The 21338-nt window shown below is 45.3% G+C and overlaps 1 long non-coding RNA gene across 1 annotated transcript in view; it reads left to right on the forward strand.

The window, feature by feature from the left end:
* The first annotated feature begins 384 nt into the window (after positions 1 to 384).
* Positions 385 to 21338, forward strand: part of LOC141258044 (uncharacterized) — a 268872-nt gene continuing 247918 nt past the window's right edge. Inside the window, exon 1 of the long non-coding RNA XR_012318177.1 lies at positions 385 to 501. This is a non-coding gene — a long non-coding RNA (uncharacterized lncRNA). The remainder of the gene's footprint in view (positions 502 to 21338) is intronic.

Raw genomic sequence — 21338 nt, forward strand, 5'->3', positions numbered from 1 at the left:
CATAGCAGTGCATCAGCACTGCAATGTATAGAGAGACTCACGATCTCCTATGAATGCTGGCCATGGGCTGGCATTCACAAGAGGATTGTAATGACAGGCACGGGGGTCATCAGCAGACCACCTACTCTCATGACAACCCATTGGGGCCCTGTGATCACATCACAGAGCGCCAATTGGAGCATGGAATGACACGCCCCCTGTGGTTGCATCTTAAATGCTGCTGTCTGAGATTGAAAGCGGGATTTAACAGGTTAACAGCCACAAGTGGAGCAGAGCTATTAGAGGCACATGATGACTGATTAACTCAGCCGTCATGTGTGGGGAAATATGCAGGCTCACTGGCCGGGACTACACTCTCCACCTCCTCCTATCTCCTCTGCAGTCACTGAGAACAGCTAGAATAGTGGATTACTCACCGACAAGCAGGAGCCTGTGGTTCCACTGCAGCTGCTTCGGGAAGCCGCAGGAGTAAATCAAGAAGACCTTACCCTATTGTATCAGGTAAACTTGCATATGGGTATCCTCCAGTGAATGATCATCTGGCACAGTACCAATCGTCATACTAACTGTTATATTCATATATCAGCCCAGCTCTTACATGGCTGAACTGGTCTCCATCTACTTATATCCCATTACACAGCAGAACAGGTCTCCCCTACCTCTTTCCCCTCATCTGATGGATACAGGCACCCATGTATAAATGCTTATATGAAATCTTTGCCATCGCTTATTCTCCTTTACACTAAAGATATATCTTTCTTTTCTTATAGGGGATAACCTAAATTATGACACAGCTTACAAGCTCCCTATGTCAGGACTTCCACCATTGGAGTATCTAGATTTGGATTTCTCCAGTTTATATGGGCTATTATTACCATTCTTTTCATTAATAAATTCTACAGTTGTTAGCACACATACACCCCATTTTTCGACGTTTTGTGTCATCACTCAGTCTATTAGCCCAGCGCGAATATTTATTATTTTTCTAGCTATTTCCTCTTGACAACTTGTGTTAGTTGTCCTATTTGCTGCAGGCCTAATAATCATACCTACCTGTGCCCTTATTGTTTTATACTATGTCTTTTAACTTTAGTTTACAATTATATAACTTCCTCTTTCTGTATTGTTATGCAGGTTATGCATGAAACATATATAGTATTATTATCCCAGTCTTACTAGCTTCAGGCTATGTGCCCACGATGCAGAAATGAAGCAGAAAATTTCTGCAGCATTTCTGCATCTCCCTGGCAGAAAAAACGCATGCAGATTGTGCATGCGTTTTTCCTGCAGAATACATGCGGATTCACATGCGTATCCACATGCGTTAACGCATGTGTTTCCGCATGCGGACTGACAAACACTTTCCAGGTGATTAGCATCACTTGGAAAGTGCTTGACAACTAGGTCACACTGTATAAATCCATGCAAACAGCATGGATTTATACAGTGTGACCGTAAAAATAAAAAAAATAAAGCTATACTTACCCCCGATCCCCTGCCGCGTGTGCTGTCGCGCTCGTCCTGGCTTCTTCTTGGTTGCCGGCATCTCGCGAGACAGGCTGCGGTCACATGACCGCGACGTCATCTCAGGTCCTGGAAGATGAGCGCTGCCGGCAAGCAGAGAGAAGCCGCCGGACAGGTGAATATAAACTTTATTTTTTATTTTATTCTTTTTTTTAACAGGTACAATGGTACTCAGGTCTGGAGGAGAGTCTTCTCTCCTCCAGACCTGGGTACCATCCGCACATTGAGACGCATGTTATCCGCTTGTACAAATGTACAGACGCGGATATTATGCGTCTCAATGCAAGTCAATGGCGGCGCTTCTGCTGCGCTTCCGCAAAATTAATGAACATGCTGCGGATTTATGAGCGCTGCAGAAACGCTGCGGAAAAATCCGCAGCATGTGCATTGACATTGCGGAATGCCATTGGGGACCATGGGGTGCGGATTAACATGCGTTTTTGAAGCGTTTCCGCTGCGGAAATTCCGCAGCATAAACGCATGAAAAACGCATCGTGTGCACGCAGCCTCAAAAGCAGAATAAAAAGAACAGCACTACGTGTTGCACAAACAATTGGCAACATTTCAAACAGTGACCAGAATTTCCGCTAAAAACTGAAGAATTAGGGCCTACGAGTAGCACTAAAATGCTGGCAGCTAACCCGACCAGACATAGCACTTCAAACATTTATGGCACTGGAGATATGCATTACGAACCAGACACAGGAGCTGCACCCACACCAGCAGCAATGTGTGTCAGCCAGCACTCAGGCGGGAACTGAAATAACACTGATCCCTGACGTTTATCTCGTTTAGATGCTGTAGTTGTTACTGACTTGGGCATCTTAGTGGTCAATCATCCTTCTAGTGCAATTTCAAATTGCCAGTGTCCAACTTCAGTTACAAATAAAGGCCACGGCCCCACTATCAGTATTTGGTCTGTATTTTTTCCCATGAGTGGGTGATAAATGTAGAATTGGTGACTTGTTTCTATTATACCTTTTCTCTGATTGTTCCTCACCTGGTTTTGGCTTCCACTCCTGAGAAAAAATACTGACCAAATACTGATCAAATACTGATAGTGGGGCCGTGGACAAATACTGATAGTGGGGCCGTGGCCAAAAGGTATAATACGATACTTATACGATGATACAATGATAACTTTCTCTTACTAGTACAAGTTCCAATCTCAAGCTGCACAATAATCATCAGGACATACAATATGTGGAATATTGATTCTATATAAATGGTCACAGCAGGAACCTTTTAAGGGTGAGATACTTTTTTAGAATATTTTTTTAAAAGAACATAAAATAATTATTTATGTAAATGCATAAAATTCTTGTTTTGAATGTTGATCGAGGCGATCAACACTTGGGATCAGGAGGGAAAAATATGAACTTTTAGGGTAGACTGGTTCATGCATTATGGATGTACCTATACCCCATTCCATTTTACCTTAATCATAGCATAGCAGCGCCAGAAACGTCAGTTGTTTGTAACATGTGGCTGTATTCCATCATCTAATCATGGATTAATAAACAAGTACTTTGGAATTTTATTGACTGGTATGAAGTGCCGTCTTTTCCTATTAATATATTTTTTCTGGATGGTGGGTTGGCAAGATGTGAAGGATGGGCACCTACCAGGACATTTAAGCTGGAGCTTTTGAACTCATCTGCAGTGTGGTGAGCTTTTCTCTCTTTTTTTTCATTTTACCATATAGTGTACTGGGAAAGGGGGAAAATATCCAAGTGCGTTGGAATTGCAAAAAAAGTGCAATTCCACAATTGTTTAGTGAATATTTTATTTACCATGTGGTAAAACTGACATGGCAATATGATTTTCCAGGTCAGTACAAGAAAGCAGATTCCAAGCATGTATATATTTTTTTATTTAAGTGGTGAAAAAAAATCGGAAATTTGTAAAAAAAAAAAAAATTAATTTGCTCATGTCGCCATTTTCTGAGACCCTTAACGTTTTCATTTTTCGTGATGTGGAGCTGTGTGTGGCTTATTTTTGGCTGCCTGAGGAGATGTTTTTTAATTATACCATTTTGGGGTAGATATGATGTTTTGATAGGCCCAACATTGCAATAAGAGATTATCTGCACCCTGAATGTTATTTTAATTCATCTTACTGAGGCTTTGCTTTTATTTTAGTGTAGGGACTCCCAGTCCCCACACTAAAGTGTGAGGACCCTTGACGCGGGTTGCAAGCTTGCGTATTTTGGCCAAAATATCGACTAATACCTCATATATGTATTATATATAATTTTTGCACTTTATTTATATTCATGATGCAGCCGGGAACATCAATGTTGGCCTTGTAAAATGGGGTGTACAGCCTCATGGGGTGCACTAATATAGTACTGGGCAGCCCGCCTAATCTAATAGTATGGGCGTCACTTATAGGCTGTAAGCCAGACACTGTGCACTACCTGTGTGTGACCAGCGCTCTATACAAGCCATTTTTATGTGCAATTCTAAAAATAAGCAATGGCCCCCTCCATGAACTGGTAGGTTGTGAGTGGTTGTCTCATCAGTATATTGCACCTGTGTTGCCGCCATCTTTACTATATGCATCCTAATAGTGCACTAGTTCTGAGACATGAGAAGGTAAACAGTGCTGCCCTTTTTTTTTGCTGTGTTAATACTTGAATTTTTGGGGGAATTCTAATTCTTATTGTGACGTTGCTTTTATTTTAGTGTTGGATGACTGGCAAGTGTGATGACCCTTGATGTGGGTTGCAAGCTTGCGTATTTTGACCAAAATATCCACCAGTAACATCTTATATATTATATATTATAAAGACCTTCATTTAAAAACGGCATTTTATGTTTACTTGTGTTATCTTTGTTTAATATTTTTGGCCACACCCTGAGGAAGAAGGAATGAGATCCTTTGACACTACTTGGATTTGTGGCTGCATCAGAACTAGTGTTGAGCGAATTTGTTCGGAATTTCAAATTCGCGCTCGAGGTTCCGACTTGTTTGCGCCAAAAAATCGGCTCCGCCCACGAACATCCCTGATTTGCCACGCTGTCATGCAGATGTTAACAACACTAGCGGCAGGGGGCAAGCTTCTTTGCCCAACAAAGGAGGAGAGGCGAGGGAGACACAAACCAGGTACAGCAGATTCAGGGATACACTGTCAAATGCCTATGCCAATTTCATGTTTTTTTCCATGACATATTGTACATCATGATAGTGGTAAAATTTATTCGATATGACTTGCGTTTATTTGTGAAAAAATCGGAAATTTGGCAAAAATTTTGAAAAATTTTTAATAAAAAAATTTAATTTTGGTTTACTTAAATTATTATTTTTTTAAATCCTTTTTACATTTTGACTTATGTTCAAGTCATTAAACAGGAAAAAAAGTTTTTTAACTTTTTTTTTTCCTGTAAACTCCAATTATTCTTCGATTTTTTATTTTTTTATTTATTTATTTATTTTTTTTAATTTTTTTTTAATGTTTTATTGTCAGTCCTTAAAGTGGAGTAAAAGTGTGACAGCATTGTTCTCAGCAACAATCTGGGAGTCAGATCTGCTTCCAGGGGTCTTTCCCAAGCTGTTCTCCTTCCATTCAGCACTTTTTCCATCCATTTCAACATTTTCACTGACCCCCCCCCCCAGACCTCCTTTGTATGGTCTGCCGGAAAAATGCTCAAATTTCCCATTGACTCCTATTATACTCAATACTCGAAATTAGCTTCCAAGTATTAGGAATTGCTCGGTTCGAGTAATGAGCATCCGAGCATTTTAGAGCTCGCTCATCCCTATTTAAAATGTTTTTGTGGGGAGAACAGAGATGGGCCTTTGAACAATGCAAATATAACTATGGTCTTATCAAGTCACTATAGTGATACTGGTTATAATGTATTGATGCAGGTGTATTGATTTCTTGATTTTTTTTTAAGATAAAAGATTTTATGAATAAATAAACCTTAATAATCTCATTGCCATTGTGCTTGATTATGTCAGTGGATTCTTAATATATTACAAGTGGCAAGAGCATACATATTAAGTCCCATGCAATGTTTCTGATTGTGAGCTCAAAGACTTTGATGAAAATTCTTTTTAGGCAATTATTTTCAGCTCCTAAATTTTATATTAATGATTTTCAAGCTTCTTCTATCTATCCATTAAGAGTTTCAGAGAAATTACTATTCAAAAAAGAGTAATCAGTTATTGCGCCTTTGAAGAGCACTCCTTCTGATGTTAAATTATTTACTGAAAAAAATGTGAAATGATATAAGCATCTTGAATATGGGCATTCTGTTATCACTCATTGCTGCTTATCACTGCCAGGCATACAAGGCCCCCACTGCTATAGAATCTGTCACACGGCTACTTGATTCCACATTATTATACTGGATATCACGGAGAGCTATAGCTTAGGCTGGCACTTGCTTAGGTTTGTAACATTAATGATTAAAGTAGAATGTCAGCGGCGGTTTCACCCAACAGCCTTCACTTCCAGACACCTGACACCTATGGTGTGTCTACCGAGGCTCTATACTTTTTGCCGGCAGAATAACAATTTTAGGCTTTTCTATTTCTGTATTTCGCACTTGCCTCCTCTTCAGATAACAGCACGGTGCTGTCTTCGGAGAATTACAAATCATATGTTATAGTGGTTTTTATGTGTAGAATTGAATGTAATACATATTTTCATGTGAATCATGAAAGTCTGTATGAATAAAAATGTTAAGTTTTAATACAGTAAAAATTATGAGAATACTATGTCAAAATCTCAGCACGGTGCTGTCCTCATGGAATGTGGATCTTGAACATCTACATCAATGAAAGTATTTTCATACATTAACCCCTTACCGACATCCGCCGCACATGTATGATGAAAATTGATAGCAGGTGTATGGAGCGGTCTCACAGGGTGAGCTCACCCCATAACCGGCAGGTAATGTCTGTGTGCGATAGCCAAGACCTGCCTCTAAAAGCAGCGAGTGGAGGCGCAGACTGTTAATCTGTAGTGATGAGTGAGCGTGCTCGCAACTGCTCGGTACTCGCCCGGTGCTCGGCGAATACTTCCTGGATGCTGGGGCAGGTTCTCGAGTCCCCGCCCCGCATGTTTGGCGCTGTTTAAACTGCGAATAAACATGGGGGATTGCCTGCTAGTCACTGTAATGATATGTGTTCATCACAGTCTACCCTTCAAACTGTAGGGAGTTGGGAGAGTTGCAGCTGAGTGAGTGAGAGAATTGGCGGTTGATTTAGTGAGGTATTCCACAGCAATATACATCTAAACTAACAGTCCTTCTAAGTACTAATTCACATGCATATTTATCCTGGTGATAGCAGGAGTTAGGCACAGGGGTGGATTAAGAGTAGCAAGGGCCCCGGGCAGTTTAGAAGGCGCGGGCCCCCCCCACACACCTAATTTATCACGTGACATGTCACATGATCCCCTGTGATAGATCATGTGATAGTTCACGTGAAATTAATTTGCCACAATATTAATTATAATATTTTTTTTTAGGCTGTGTGCCCACTATGCGTTTTTTAAGCGTTTCCGCAGCGGCAATTCCGCTGCAGAAATGCTTAAAAAACGCTTGGTAGAAGGTCTGCCATGTTCCCCAATGATAATCCACATGTGCTGTGTACATGCTGCGGAAATTTCCGCTGCGGATTATCATTGCGGAAAAATCCGCAGCATTACCAATTATTTTGTGGAAGCACGGCGTTTTCGCCGCCATTGACTTGCATTAGAACACATGGAATCCGCATCCCTGCATCTGTAGATGCGGAATCCATGCGTTTCAATGTGCGGATGGTACCCGGGTGTGGAGGACAGGAGACTCTCCTCCGGACCCGGGTACCATAGAACCTGTAAAAAAAAGAATAAAATAAAAAATAAATATTATACTTACCTTCTGATGGCCCCCGGTGTCTTTATCCGATGCTTCCTGGCTTGCCGGCAGCTCGCGATGGTCTGAAAAGGACCTGCCGTGACGTCATTTAGTCATGTGACGGGTCACGCGACCGCTGACGTCGGCAGGCCATCAGAAGGTAAGTATATATTTTTTATTTTTTACCATTCTTTTACGGTCACACTATATAAATCCATGCTGGTTGCATGGATTTATATAGTGTAAGGCTATGTGCCCACGATGCAGAAATGCTCAGGATTTTTTCCTGAGCGTTTCTGCATCTCCCTGGCAGAAAAAAATGCATGCGGATTGTACATGCGTTTTCCTGCCAGGGACATGCGGAAATGGAGCGGTTACCCACTGACATTTCCGCATGCGGATTGACAAGCTCTTTCCAAGCGATTAGCATCACTTAGAAAGTGCTTGTGACAACTAGGTCACCCTATATAAATCCATGCAAACAGCATGGATTTATATAGTGTGACCCGAGAGAGTGGTAAAAATAAAAAAATAAATGTATACTTACCCTCCGATGGCCCCCGGTGTCCCGCTCACTCCGTTCTCCCTTGCCGGCAACAGTGAATTGAAAGACTTGCCGACGTCAGTGGCACGTGACCCGTCACATGACTCTGACGTCAGCGCAGGTCCTTCAACTCACTGCAAAGTGCCGGGAACCAAGTAGGAGCGCTGCGCGGGCCGACAGAAGGCAAGTATACATTTATTTTTTATTTTATTCTTTTTTTACAGATTTTTTAATGGTACCTGGGTGTGGAGGAGAGTCTCCTCTCATCTACACCCGGGTACCATCCGCACATTAGAACGCTTGGATTACGCATCTACATATACAGTGATGCGTAATCCATGCGGTCTAATGCAAGTCAATGGCGGCGAAGACGCAGCACTTCCGCAAAATAATTGGTAGTGCTGCGTTTTTTTCCGCAATGATAATCCGCAGCGGAAATTTACACAGCATGTGCACAGCACATGCAGATTATCATTGGGAAACATTGCTGCCCTTCTACCATGCGTTTTTAATGCGTTTCCGCAGCTGCAAAAACGCTGCGGAAACGCATTAAAAACGCATCGTGTGCACACAGCCTAACGAAGTTGTCAAGCACTTTCCAAGTGATGCTAAAATCGCTTGGAAAGCGCTTGTCAACCCGCATGCGGAAATGCAAGTGAAGAACGCTTCACATCCGCATGTCCCTGGCAGGAAAACGCATGTAAAATCCGCATGCGTTTTTTCTGCCAGGGAGATGCAGAAACGCTCAAAAAAAATCCGGAACATTTCTGTATCGTGGGCACATAGCCTTACATTAATTTTATGACTCAATATTGAGCACACATAGCCATCTATACACAGCGGGGGGCCGCACGGCGCCATCTATACACAGCAGAGGGCCGCACGGCGCCATCTATACACAGCAGGGGGCCGCACGGCGCCATCTATACACAGCAGGAGGCCTCACGGCGCCATCTATACACAGCAGGGGGCCGCACGGTGCCATCTATACACAGCAGGGGGCCGCACGGTGCCATCTATACACAGCAGGGGGCCGCACGGCGCCATCTATACACAGCAGGGGGCCGCACGGCGCCCCCCCCAGAGACAGCAGGAGGCCGCACGGCGCCAACTATACTCAGCAGGAGGCCGCACGCAGTCACGCATGCAGTCACGCACACACACAAACATATACAGACATATACATACACGCATAAACACATTTGAAACACAAAAATACATATAAACAGACATCACACAATGATATCTGCCTGCACACACACACATACATACATACATACACACACCATCCCCCGGCTCCATTCCTCCTGCCTGCTCTGACTTCTCCGTTGCAGCAGTGCAGGCCGGGCGCGCACTGCGTGACGTCACAGCTAGGAGACACGGCCGCGCACAAGGCCGTGTCTCCTAGCAGTGACGCGGCCGGGCCAGCACAGGGAAGTTAACTGCTGCAGTGCTGGCCTGGCCGATGAAGAAGTGGCGGCGGCCGCTGCTGGGGGAGCGGTCCGGGGACCCCCCTCAAGACACTGCTACCGGTATGTGCCACGGCGGCCCGCACATATAATGAGGGCAATCCGGCATTAGACACCCTGCCCGGAGCCGCGGGCCCCCTGCAGGCTCGGGGCCCCGGGCGGTAGCCCGGATTGCCCTCATTATAATCCGCCTATGGTTAGGCAGGCATAGTTTGTGAAGAGTGTGTACAACTGAATAGGATCCATTGCACGTTCTGTCTACTGCTATCCATAGCCCTGGATATCAGGGCTAATATTCTTTTTGCTCTTAAGCCTGATTATTTGCTTGAAAAGCAATATAATTAGTGATGAGCGAGCACTAAAATGCTCAGGTACTCGTTGCTTGGGTCGAGCAAATTGAAATGCTCAAATGCTCGGTCCGAGTAGTGAGCCCAATGTAAGTCTATGAGAAACTCGGGCATTTTTCCGGCGGCTCCCCCCGGCGGTCTGCAGAGGGCCTTAAAATTGCCCAAATCGATGGAAACAGTGCTCAAATGACATGGGAACAGCATGGGGAAGATCTCTGGAAGCATTTCTGACTCCCAGGTCACTGCTGTCAACAATACTGTCAGAGGTATTACGCCACTTTTACGGACTCACAATAAAACATACAAAAACAAAACCAAAATGGATTTTCCTGGGAAGTATGTTAAGAAACATCCTTTCCAGGGTAATGACTTGTATATAAGGCAAAATAAATAACCAAAAACAAAAATGCTTCTCCACACCTTGGGCTAGGTTCACACGTAGAGTTTTTTATGCATTTTTGCACTTTTACGCTGCTTTCAACCGTGACAAATGCATTCACCGGGAAATGTAATTTTAACATTTTACAACCTTATCTGGCCATGTGGTGTGTGAAACATCATCAGACACATCCTGTCTCATTTATGAAGGAGGGATTGTGAAAGTCACAAACACTATTTTTACAGCCTTACTATTCTTAAAGGGCCAGCAGTCGGCTATGTTTTGTTGTTCCCATTATTAAAGAGTGGGTCTCCTATACTGTTATTGTGTATGCAGTTACTGCAAGTGCTGCCAAAAATTTGGACGCACTCCAATACCTCTTTGAAAAGACATAGAGGAGGGTCTCAGTAAAAAAATGTTCCCATTATAAAGGAGTGGATCTCCTATAGTGGTAATGCCCATGTAGTGACTGCAAGGGCTTCCAAAATTTGGGAAAAACCCCAATAACAATTAAAAGACACATAGAGGTGGGCCTCAGAAACAAAATGTTCCTATTTGAAAGAAGAGGGTCTGCTATCCAGTTATAGGGTATGCAGTGAGTCTAAAGGCTGCCAACATTTAGGAAAAACCGCACTAACAATTTAAATACACATAGAGCTGGGCCACAGTAACTACATGTTCCTATTAGAAAGGAGAGGGTCTGCTATCCAGTTATAGGGTATGCAGTGAGTCCAACGGTTGCCAAAATTTAGGAAAAAGCCCACTATCAATTTAAAAACACATAGAGCTGGGCCACAGTAACGACATGTTCCCATTATAAAGGAGAGGGTATTCTATCCAGTTATAGTCCAGTGAGTCCAATGGCTGCCAAAATTTAGGAAAACTCCCACTAACAATTTAAAGACACTTAGAGCTGGGCCACAGTAACGACATGTTCACATTATAAAGGATAGGGTCTGCTATCCAGTTATAGGATATGCAGTGAGTCTAACGGCTACGAAAATTTTGGAAAAACCCCACTAACTATTTAAACACACATATAGCTGGGCCACAGTAACAACAAGTTCCCAATAGAAAGGAGAGTGTTTGCGATCAAGTTATAGGGTATGCAGTCAGTCCAAAGGCTGCCAAAATTTAGGAAAAACCACACTAGCAATTTAAACACACATATAGCTGGGCCACAGTAACGACATATTCCCATTAGAAAGGAAAGAGTCCATTATCCAGTTATAGGGTATGCAGTGAGTCCAATGACTGCCAAAATTTAGGAAAAACCCTACTAACAATTTAAAGACACACAGAGCTGGGCTAATAATAATAATAATAATAATAATAATTTTTATTTATATATTTATTTATATAGAGAGAACTGGCGCAGCACGAGAGAAGTCTTGGAGACGGAGGTGCGAGGTTCAGATTATGGGGGATGTTAGTCTTAGGTCATTTGTAGAATGGAGGGCATGTGTAGGGTGATAAACAGAGATGAGAGAGGAGATATAAGGCGATGCAGAACTGTGGAGAGCTTTGTGGGCGAGCTACAGTAATGAGTACGACATGTTCCCATTAAAAAGGAGTGGGTCTCCCATACTGTTTGCCTATGCAATGAATGCAATGGCTGCCAAAAATTTAGAGGCACTTCAATGCCCCTTGCAAGAAATGTAGAGGTCGGAGGGCCTCCTAAAAACCATGTTCCCATTATTAGAAAGTGGGTCTCCCATACTTTTTGCCTATTCAGTGAATGCAACGGCTGCCAAATGTCCCTTGCAAGAGACGTAAATATGGTGATGTGGTAGATATGGTGGTGATATGTAGGAGGATATGGAGGATGAGGAGAAGGAGGAGGACAAGAGCAAACAGACAAAACCAGGAAGCGTATACCCATGTCTGGGTGTGAAGACAGAGGTGCATGGGAATAGAGTTAGACCTCCCCCAAAAAAAACACTGTATTTGAGTTTATGTTATGCTGCTATCATTCGTTGGTGTTGAGAAGTCTGGCCCAATACAGCCCTTGTTCATTTTTATAAGAGTCACCCTTTCAGCATTTTCAGTTGACAGGCGGATGCGCCTATAGATTATAATTCCACCGGCGGCACTAAAAACCCGCTGTGGCAAAACGCTAGCGGCAGGGCAGGCCAGGACCTCCAAGGCATAGAGAGCCAGTTCATGCCATGTGTCCAGCTTGGATACCCAATAATTATAAGGCACAGAGGAATCACGGAGGATGTTGGTACGGTCGGCAAGGTACTCCCTCAGCATCTTCCCAAACTTTTCAAGGCAAGGTCAGCAGAAGTTGTAGCTGACTTTCTAAAATGGGTACACAGGCGGTGTACTTTGAAAAAATATTTTTTTTTAGGTTTTGAGCAGCACATGTGCCAGGCATGGTACGTGTGTGAGGTCGCCTCGCCTCAGAGCCGCCACCAGGTTCCGGCCATTGTCACACATGGTCATGCCTAGCTGTAGGGTCAGCGATGTCAGCCACAGATCTGCCTGCTCTTTCAGAGCTGTCCACAACTCTTCAGCATTGTACGGTTTGTCACGTACGCATATTAGCTTCAGCACAGCCTATTGCCGCTTGGCCGAGGCAGTGCTGCAGTGCTTTCAGCTTGCGACTGATGTGCTCATTTCAGAGATGGAGGCTTGAAGAGGAGGATGAGGAGGTGCAGGAGCTGTAGAATGTGGGGGCAACCCTGATTGACCCAGGGCCTGCAATCCCCGGCGTCGGGAGGACGTGTTCTGTCCCAAGGTCTGACTGGGTCCCGGCTTCCACTATGTTAACCCAATGTGCTGTCAGCGAGATGTACCGTCCTTGTCCACGTGTCCATGGTTAGGTGGACTTTCCCAGTAACTGCGTTGTTGAGGGCATGGCTAATGTTGTGGGACACATGCTCATGTAATGCGGGGACGGCAGATCGGGAGAAATAGTGGCGGCTGGGCACCGAGTACCGAGGGACGGCCACCACCATCAGGTTGCAGAAAGCTTCCATCTTCATGAGCCTAAAAGGCAACATTTCGAGCGCAAGCATTTGTTAAATGTGTGAATTTAGTAGTGTGGCCTGTGGGGCATTGGCTGCGTATTTGTGCTTGCGTTCCATTGACTGGGGTAGGGACAACTGAATGCTGCGCTGGGACAAGGACTTGGACATGCTTGCTGATGGTGCTAGTTGAGAGTGCAGGGTGGGAGACATCTTTGCATGCGCCATGAACAGCGGATTGGCATGCACGCACAACAGCTGAACAAGCAGTGGTGTCACCCACAGACACTGTTTCTGGACCCTGGGGATCGTCCCACTTAGTCGGGTGCTTTGCTGCCATGTACCTGATCATGCTGGTGGTGGTCAGGCTGCTAGTTTTGCTACCCCTGCTGATGCTGGCCTGGCAGGTGGAGCAAATAATCTCAAAAAGGCTATCTTCAGAGTCTTTAAAAAACAACCAGACTCGAGAAGACCTAACAGTTGTACTGGCAACTTCCGTTGTGCTGGTGTTACAAGAAACGCTTTCCCGCCTTTTGTCTGCGGCCACAACACTGCTTCTTCTTGCCTGTTGGGGTGCTATGCCTCCCTCCCCCTGTGTGCTGCTGTCCTCGCTCTGTATGTCCCCCTCTCAGGTTGGGTCAGTTACTATATCATCCACCACCTTGTCTTCCACTTCCGCTCCCTGGTCCTCCTCCTGACTTCCTGGCGATTGTGTCTCATTATCATCATAATCCACCTCTTGCGACAGTAATTGCAATTTCCCACCATGGCCTTCATGTGACCGTGGCTGCTCCAATATTTGGGCATCGCTACACACGTTCTCATCTTGACTCGCTTGAAGCTGGCCGGGCGAGAGGCCCGAATTTACAAATGGAAAAGTGAACAGCTCCTCTGAGTGTCTAAGTGTGGGATCAGTTGTCTCAGGGCACTCGGCATGGTGGGAGGAAGGAGGACCAGGGTGAGGAATATGCGGTCCATACTCCCGGCTACTGAGACTTGACCGTGTAGAAGACAGGGAGGTGGTGGTGGCAAAGTGACTAGAAGCATTATCTGCTATTCAACCAACAACCTTTTGACACTGCTCTGGGTTCAATAGTGGTGTACTGCGGTCCCATAGTAACTGGGACAGGAGTGGGAGTTTTTTGTTGCACAATTTCAGCTTGCCCCGGCCACGTCCTCAGCCTTGGCCTCTGTATGCACCATCACCATCACGTCCACTTCCCTGTCCCTTGCCACGCACCTTGCCCATTTTAAATGGACAACAATATTTTCCACGTTCACGAGAAATGGCTGATTTTGGAACGCAGTTATATGTGATACGTCTGACAGAGAACCACAATTTTAAATAGCAGACCTGTAATTTATTAATATTATTCTACACAGAGACCTAGTGTGAATAGCTTGACCGACACACTGCAACGAATTGAAAATGGAAGAAATGGCTGTTTTTTTAACACTCTTACAGGTGATATGTCTGATAGAGAACCACGGTTTTAAATAGCAGGCCTGTAATTTACTAATACTATTCTTCACAGACACCTAGTGTGAATAGCTTGTCTGACACACTACAACAGAATGGAAAAGGAGGCCAATATTTTTCACGTTCAAGTTTCTGGATTTTTATTGTTGAAATATGGAACACATCTGGCGGTATTCTGCAGTGCTAACAAGCAAATGGAGTAGAAAAATGGTGTTCTCTTGATTGCTTTTTAAGCAACTAACCAGGATTAAGATAAAAAAAAATTGCCCTGATATCTGGGCTATGTCTACAAATATCTGTAATTATTACAGCAGCAGCAGGCAAGACATTCAATGTACCTTCTTGCGCTATATGCTCTGCAGTCTGCCTCATACACTGCCTGCCTGCCTAACTCCTGCTATTACCACTGAATATATGCAGCTGGATTAGTCCTCAGAAGGACTGTTAGTTCAGATAGTATAGGTATTCCACAACATATATATATCTAACTATAAAAAAGCAAATCTCTCCCTGACTCAGCAGCACCTCTCCCTACTCTGCCTGATTCCGGGGTAGACTTTGATGAGCATACACTGTGTGCAGAATTATTAGGCAAGTTGTATTTTAGAGGATTATTTTTATTATTGATCAACAACTATGTTCTCAATCAACCGAAAAGACTCATATCCAAGTTTAATATTTTTGGAAGTTAGAGTGGGTTTTTTTTAGATTTGGCTATCTTAGGAGGATATCTGTTTGTGCAGGTAACTATTACTGTGCAGAATTATTAGGCAACTTAATAAAAACCAAATATAATCCCATCTCACTTGTTTATTTTCTCCAGGTAAACCAATATCAGTGCACAAAATTTAGAAATAAACACTTCTGACATGCAAAAACAAAAACCAAAAAAATTAGTGATCAATATAGCCACCTTTCTTTAGGATGACACTCAACAGCCTTCCATCAATAGATTCTGTCAGTTGCTTGATCTGTTTCCGATCAACATTGCGTGCAGCAGCCACTATAGCCTCCCAGACACTGTTCCGAGAGGTGTACTGTTTTCCCTCCCTGTAGATCTCAAAATTTATAATGGACCACAAGTTGTCTATGGGGTTCAGATCAGGTGAACAAGGGGGCCATGTCATTATTTTTTCTTCTTTTAGACCTTTACTGGCCAGCCATGCTGTGGAGTAGTTGGATGCATGTGATGGAGCATTGTCCTGCATGAAAATCATGTTTTTCTTGAACGATACCGATTTCTTCCTGTACCACTGCTTGAAGAAGTTGTCTTCCAGAAACTGGCAGTAGGTCTGGGAGTTGAGCTTCACTCCATCCTCAACCCAAAAAGGTCCCACAAGTTCATCTATGATGATACCAGCCCATACCAGTACCCCACCTCCACCTTGCTGGCGTCTGAGTTGGAGTGGAGCTCTCTGCCCTTTTCTGATTCAGCCTCTGGCCCATCCATCTGGCCCATCAAGAGTCACTCTCATTTCATCAGTCCATAAAACCTTTGAAAAATCAGTCTTAAGATATTTCTTGGCCCATTCTTGACGTTTTATCTTATGTTTCTTGTTCAAAGGTGGTCGTTTTTCAGCTTTCCTTACCTTGGCCATGTCCCTGAGTATCGCACACCTTGTGCTTTTTGATACTCCAGTAACGTTGCAGCTCTGAAATATGGCAAAACTGGTGGCGAATGGCATCTTGGCAGCTTCACGCTTGATTTTCCTCAATTCATGGGCAGTTATTTTGCGCATTTTTTGGCCAAAACACTTCTTGCGACCCTGTTGGCTATTTGCCATGAAAAGCTAGATTGTGCGGTGATCACGCTTCAAAAGTTTTGAAATTTCAAGGCTCGTGCATTCCTCTGCAAGACATCTCACAATTTTGGACTTTTCAGAGCCCATCAAATCTCTCTTCTGACCCATTTTGCCAAAGGAAAAGAAGTTGCCTAATAATTAAGCACACCTTATATAGGGTGTTGATGTCATTAGTCAACACCCCTCCTCATTACAGAGATGCACATCACCAGATTTACTTAATTGGTAGTTGGCTCTCAAGCCTATGCAGCTTGGAGTAGGACAACATGTATAAAAAGTATCATATGATCAAAATACTCATTTGCCTAATAATTCTGCACGCGGTGTAGTGGTGCCAGGTCTTATATAGACCTGATGATGCTGTGCGGCCAGCCAATCACTTTAATGCCCACAACCAACATGGCTATGGCATTACAGTGTGTGGCAGGCAATGCCTGCATGTTCATTGGCTTTCTAAAGAGCGCCAAACATGCAGGAAGGAGACCCGAGTTTCCGCCCGAGCAACCCAGAAATAATCGCCGAGCTTGTCGAACACCATGATGCTCGGCCGAGTACCGAGCAGTGGCGAGCTTGTTCACTAATCACTAAATAATAGCATTGCTGTATTGTGGAAGCAAAGAAACGTGTCCATCATCTCAGGTGAACCGATATTACTGCAGTAATAATCCTGACATTTTAGGGAACGTGACAAATATTGCATACACTCCATTTAAAGTCTGCCAGTTGTGTGTTGTTCAAACCTATTTGTAACATCCCTGGCGGCATTCTTGCATGGTGCACCACCTCCCACCATGCAAGACTGCAATCTTACCCTTCAGTCCAGCCTGCAAGCCGGGTTCCAGTTCATGTTGTGTGCATTCCTCCTGACTGTCTGCTTAGGGCGGTGGCCCGGTTACTTCCTGATTCTTATAGCTGCTGTGGGCACACCCCTAATGCGTCTCCAGCCTATTGCTGTTAGTCACTGGATATTTAAACCCCCTCCACCTAGAAGGAGGTGCCTGTGCAACACCTTCACTCAGTTTGTTTTTTGCAACTGTATTGCCAGGTCCTGTCTTCTTACCTGTGTCTTCTAGTCTGTCTCCGCCATCTCTGGAGGCTGTATACCCAGATCTGTTGCCTGTGACTTCTAGTCCTTTCCACCTCTCTGGGGGCTGCATTCCCAGACCCGTTACCTGTTACTTCTAGTCTGTTTCTGCCATCTCTGGGGGCCGTATACCCAGACCCGTTTCTGTATCTCGCTGCAGTAACAGTTCCTGTCTGAACTGTCTACTAGTCTGTTACCTGTTTTGTCTCTATGTCCATACCCTCTCTTGTCCTGCAGTGTCTGAACCTGCACCTAGCTCCAATTCGCTGTCTCTGTACTTCTGTTTGTGAGTTTGCTGTCCACTCGCTGTGTATTTGGTTCTGCTCGTTCTGTTTTCCTGCCTTCATGTTTACCTTCTGTGTTCTTTCTTTCTTCCTGTGTTTTCTAGTCTGTTCCATGTGAACAGAGCCCTGTCTTGTCTCCCTGCGGTTCCGCTTTGTCCTTCTTGTATACCACACCTGCGGTTTAGCTCCACTCCGCTTGTTCTCCGTGTCTGCGTTTTTTTGCTCTGATTTGCTTGTCTACCGCATCTGCTGGTTTTTCTCTGCTCAGTTTTGTCTACCGCATCTGCGGTTTTGCTCTGCTTTGCTTGTCTACCGCATCTGCGGGTTTTGCTCTGCTCAGCTTTGTCTACCGCCTCTGCGGTTTTGCTCTGCTTTGCTTGTCTACCGCATCTGCTGGTTTTTCTCTGCTCAGCTTTGTCTACTGCATATGCGGTTTTGCTCTGTTTGCTTGTCTACTGCATCTGCGGTTTTGCTCTGCTTTGCTTGTCTACCGCATCTGCGGGTTTTGCTCTGCTCTGCTTTGTCTACCGCATCTGCGGTTTTGCTCTGCTTTGCTTGTCTATCACATCTGCGGGTTTTGCTCCGCTCAGCTTGTCTACCGCATCTGCGGGTTTTGCTCTGCCCAGCTTGTCTACCGCATCTGCGGTTTTGCTCTCTGCCTAGTCTACCTCTTCGGCGGTTCCTTTCTGTTTTGTCGTGTTTACCGCACCTGCGGTTTTGTTTTGCTCTGCTAGCTCACCGCTCCGGCAGTTTCTCTTTGCTCTGCCTTGTTCACCGCACTTGCTGTTTAGTTCTGCTCTGTCTTGTCCTCCGCTCTGGCGGTTTCGCTTTACTCTACTTGTCTACCGCATCTGCGGCTCTGTTCCTGTCTCCCAGTCTGTACTGGACTCTATCCAGCTTGTGCTCCAACCTGCTAGTGCCCACCTGTCCACACTCCAGCCGTGCTTGCTAGTACTCCTCCGGGCTGCACACCAGCTGTGCTTACTAGTACCCTCCCTGTTTGCATACCAGCCGTGCCTGCCATTACCCACCTGTCTGTATGCCAGCCTAACCTGCCTGTTCCTGCATTCTCCGGTGTGGGTCAATAGCTGTGACCGGGGTCTGACCTGGTGTAGCACCTGGTCCCTCTGCTCGGTTCTTCCTTGGTTCACGGAGTCGTTAGCCACCGTGCGACCTTGGTCGGATCGGGTTGATACTTAGTTACGGCCCTCCAGGCATTCCTCAGTTCATGGTACAGTGGGATCACTAATCATGCTCACGCCAGTCAGTCCGGGCGTGAGCGTAACACTATTCACACTTGGTTGCTGACCAATACCATACAATTAGGCCACTGCCTAAAACCATGGTCATCAGACGTGATCCGATATTACTACGGTAATAATCCTGACATTGTTGGGAACGTAACAAATATTATACTCCATTTAAAATGGGCAAGGCGCGGGGCAAGGGACTGGGAAGTGGATGTGATAGTGATGGTGCATGCAGAGGCCATGGCTGTGGGCAAGCTGAAATTGTGCCTGCTGAGGAAGCACAACAAGCAACCACATCATGTCACCCTGCCTTCCTGTCCCACTTTGTAGAGGGCTGTGGAACACCACTATTGAAGTCAGAGCAGTGTGAAAAGGTTGTTGGTTGGATAGCAGAAAAAAAGGTCAAAGTTGCCTCTAAATTGCTAAGAATGATTGCTCTAAGACATTGAAACTGCATTGCTGCTATAGGAACATAAGCACTACAAAATGTACACATGAAACATTTTTAAAAAATTTCTGCAATATTAATATCAAAAATTACAGTAAAGGAAGGTACTTAGCACATTGGCCAATATATGTGTGTGCAACAGCCAGCATTTGCCACCACCAGCACCCTGTCTTCCACATGGTCCAATCTAAGTAGCCGTGAGTCTGGACAACACATTCCTCACTCTGATCCTGCTTCCTCCCACCATGCCGAGTGCTTGGAGACAAGTGATCCCACACTTAGATACTCAGAAGAGCTGTTCACTTTTCCATTTATAGATTTGGGGCTCTCGCCCGGCCTGCTTCAAGCAGGGCAAGAGGAGATCGCATGTAGCGATGCCCAAATATTTGAGCAGCCACAGTCACACGAAGGTGATAGTGGGAAAGTTGAATTACTGTAACAAGAGGTGGATGATGATGAGATACAGGAGGCCCAGGGTGCGTATGTGGAAGACGAGTTGGTGGACGATGAAGTCACTGACCCAACCTGGCAAGGTGACGTGCATAGTGAGGACAGTAGCAGAAAGGGGAGAGAGGCGTAGTACCACAACAGACAGACACAAGGTGGGCAATTATTCCCAGAACACCAACATGAGGAAAGTTTCCAGTCCAACTGTTAGGTCTTCTTGAGTCTGGCTCTTTTTTAAAGACTGTTAAATTAACCCCAAAAAGGACTTTTGCAACATCTGCCATGCCAGCATCAGCAAGGGCAGCAAAACTACCGGCCTGACCACCACCAGCATGCTCAGGCACATGATAGCAAAGCACCCGACTAGTTGGGCCAAACGCCAGGGTCCAGAATCAGTGTCTGCGGCTGACACCACTGCCCGTTCCGCTGTTGTGTGTGTACACTACTCCCCTGTTCATGGCGCTGGCGAAGATGCCTCCCACCCTGCACCTGTCATTGCACTCTTGGAACCACCACCATCAGCAACCACGCCCACGTCCTTCTCCCAGCGCAACGTTCAGTTGTCCCTACTTTAGTCCTTTGAACGCAAGTGCAAATACATAGCCAACATCCCACAGGCCACAATTCTACACTGCCACATTTCTTGAATTCTTGCACTTGAAATGTTGCCTTTTAGGCACGTGGAGATGGAGTCTTTCCACAACCTCATGGCGGCGGCCGTTCCTCAGTACGCAGTCCCCAGCCGCCACTATTTCTCCTGGTTTGACGTCCCCGCCTTACACAAGAACGTGTTCTAGAGCATTACTTGTGCCCTCACCAACACAGTTACTGGGAAGACCAAGTGACAAGTGCTTGTGGCCAGGGGTGGTACATCTCGCTGACTGGACACTGGGTTAATATAGTGGAAGCCGGGACCCAGTCAGACCCTGGGACGGAACACGTCCTCCTGATGCTGAGGATTGTGGGCCCTGGGTAAATCAGGGTTTCCCCCACATTCTACAGCTCCTGATCCTCCTCCTCCTCTTCAGCCTCCATCTCCGAAATGACCACATCATTCGGAAGCTGTAAGCACTGCAGAACTGCCTTGGCCAAGTGGCATCAGACTGTGCAGAAGCTAATGTGCTTAGGTGACAAACTGCACACCTTTGCAGAGTTGTTGACAGCTGTAACAGAGCAGGCAGATATTTGGCTGTCATCGCTGAACCTACAGCTAGGCATGGTCATGTGTGACAATGGCCAGAACCTGGTGGCAGCTCTGATGCTTGGCAGCTTCACACACATACCATGCCTGGCCCATGTGCTCAACTTAGTGGTTCAGCGGTTTCTCAAAACCTACCTGCATCTGCATGTATGGCGCCTGTGCGGTTTCAGTCACCACAGAGGTACTGAATCTCACCCAGAGGTGTGGTATCCCACTCTCAGGTAAGGAGGGAGTACTTCCCGGGACCCACCCACC

This window comes from Phyllobates terribilis, unplaced genomic scaffold, assembly GCF_046119375.1.
Source record: "Phyllobates terribilis strain yellow unplaced genomic scaffold, ASM4611937v1 Scaffold_3__8_contigs__length_932513732, whole genome shotgun sequence".
Taxonomy (NCBI): domain Eukaryota; kingdom Metazoa; phylum Chordata; class Amphibia; order Anura; family Dendrobatidae; genus Phyllobates; species Phyllobates terribilis.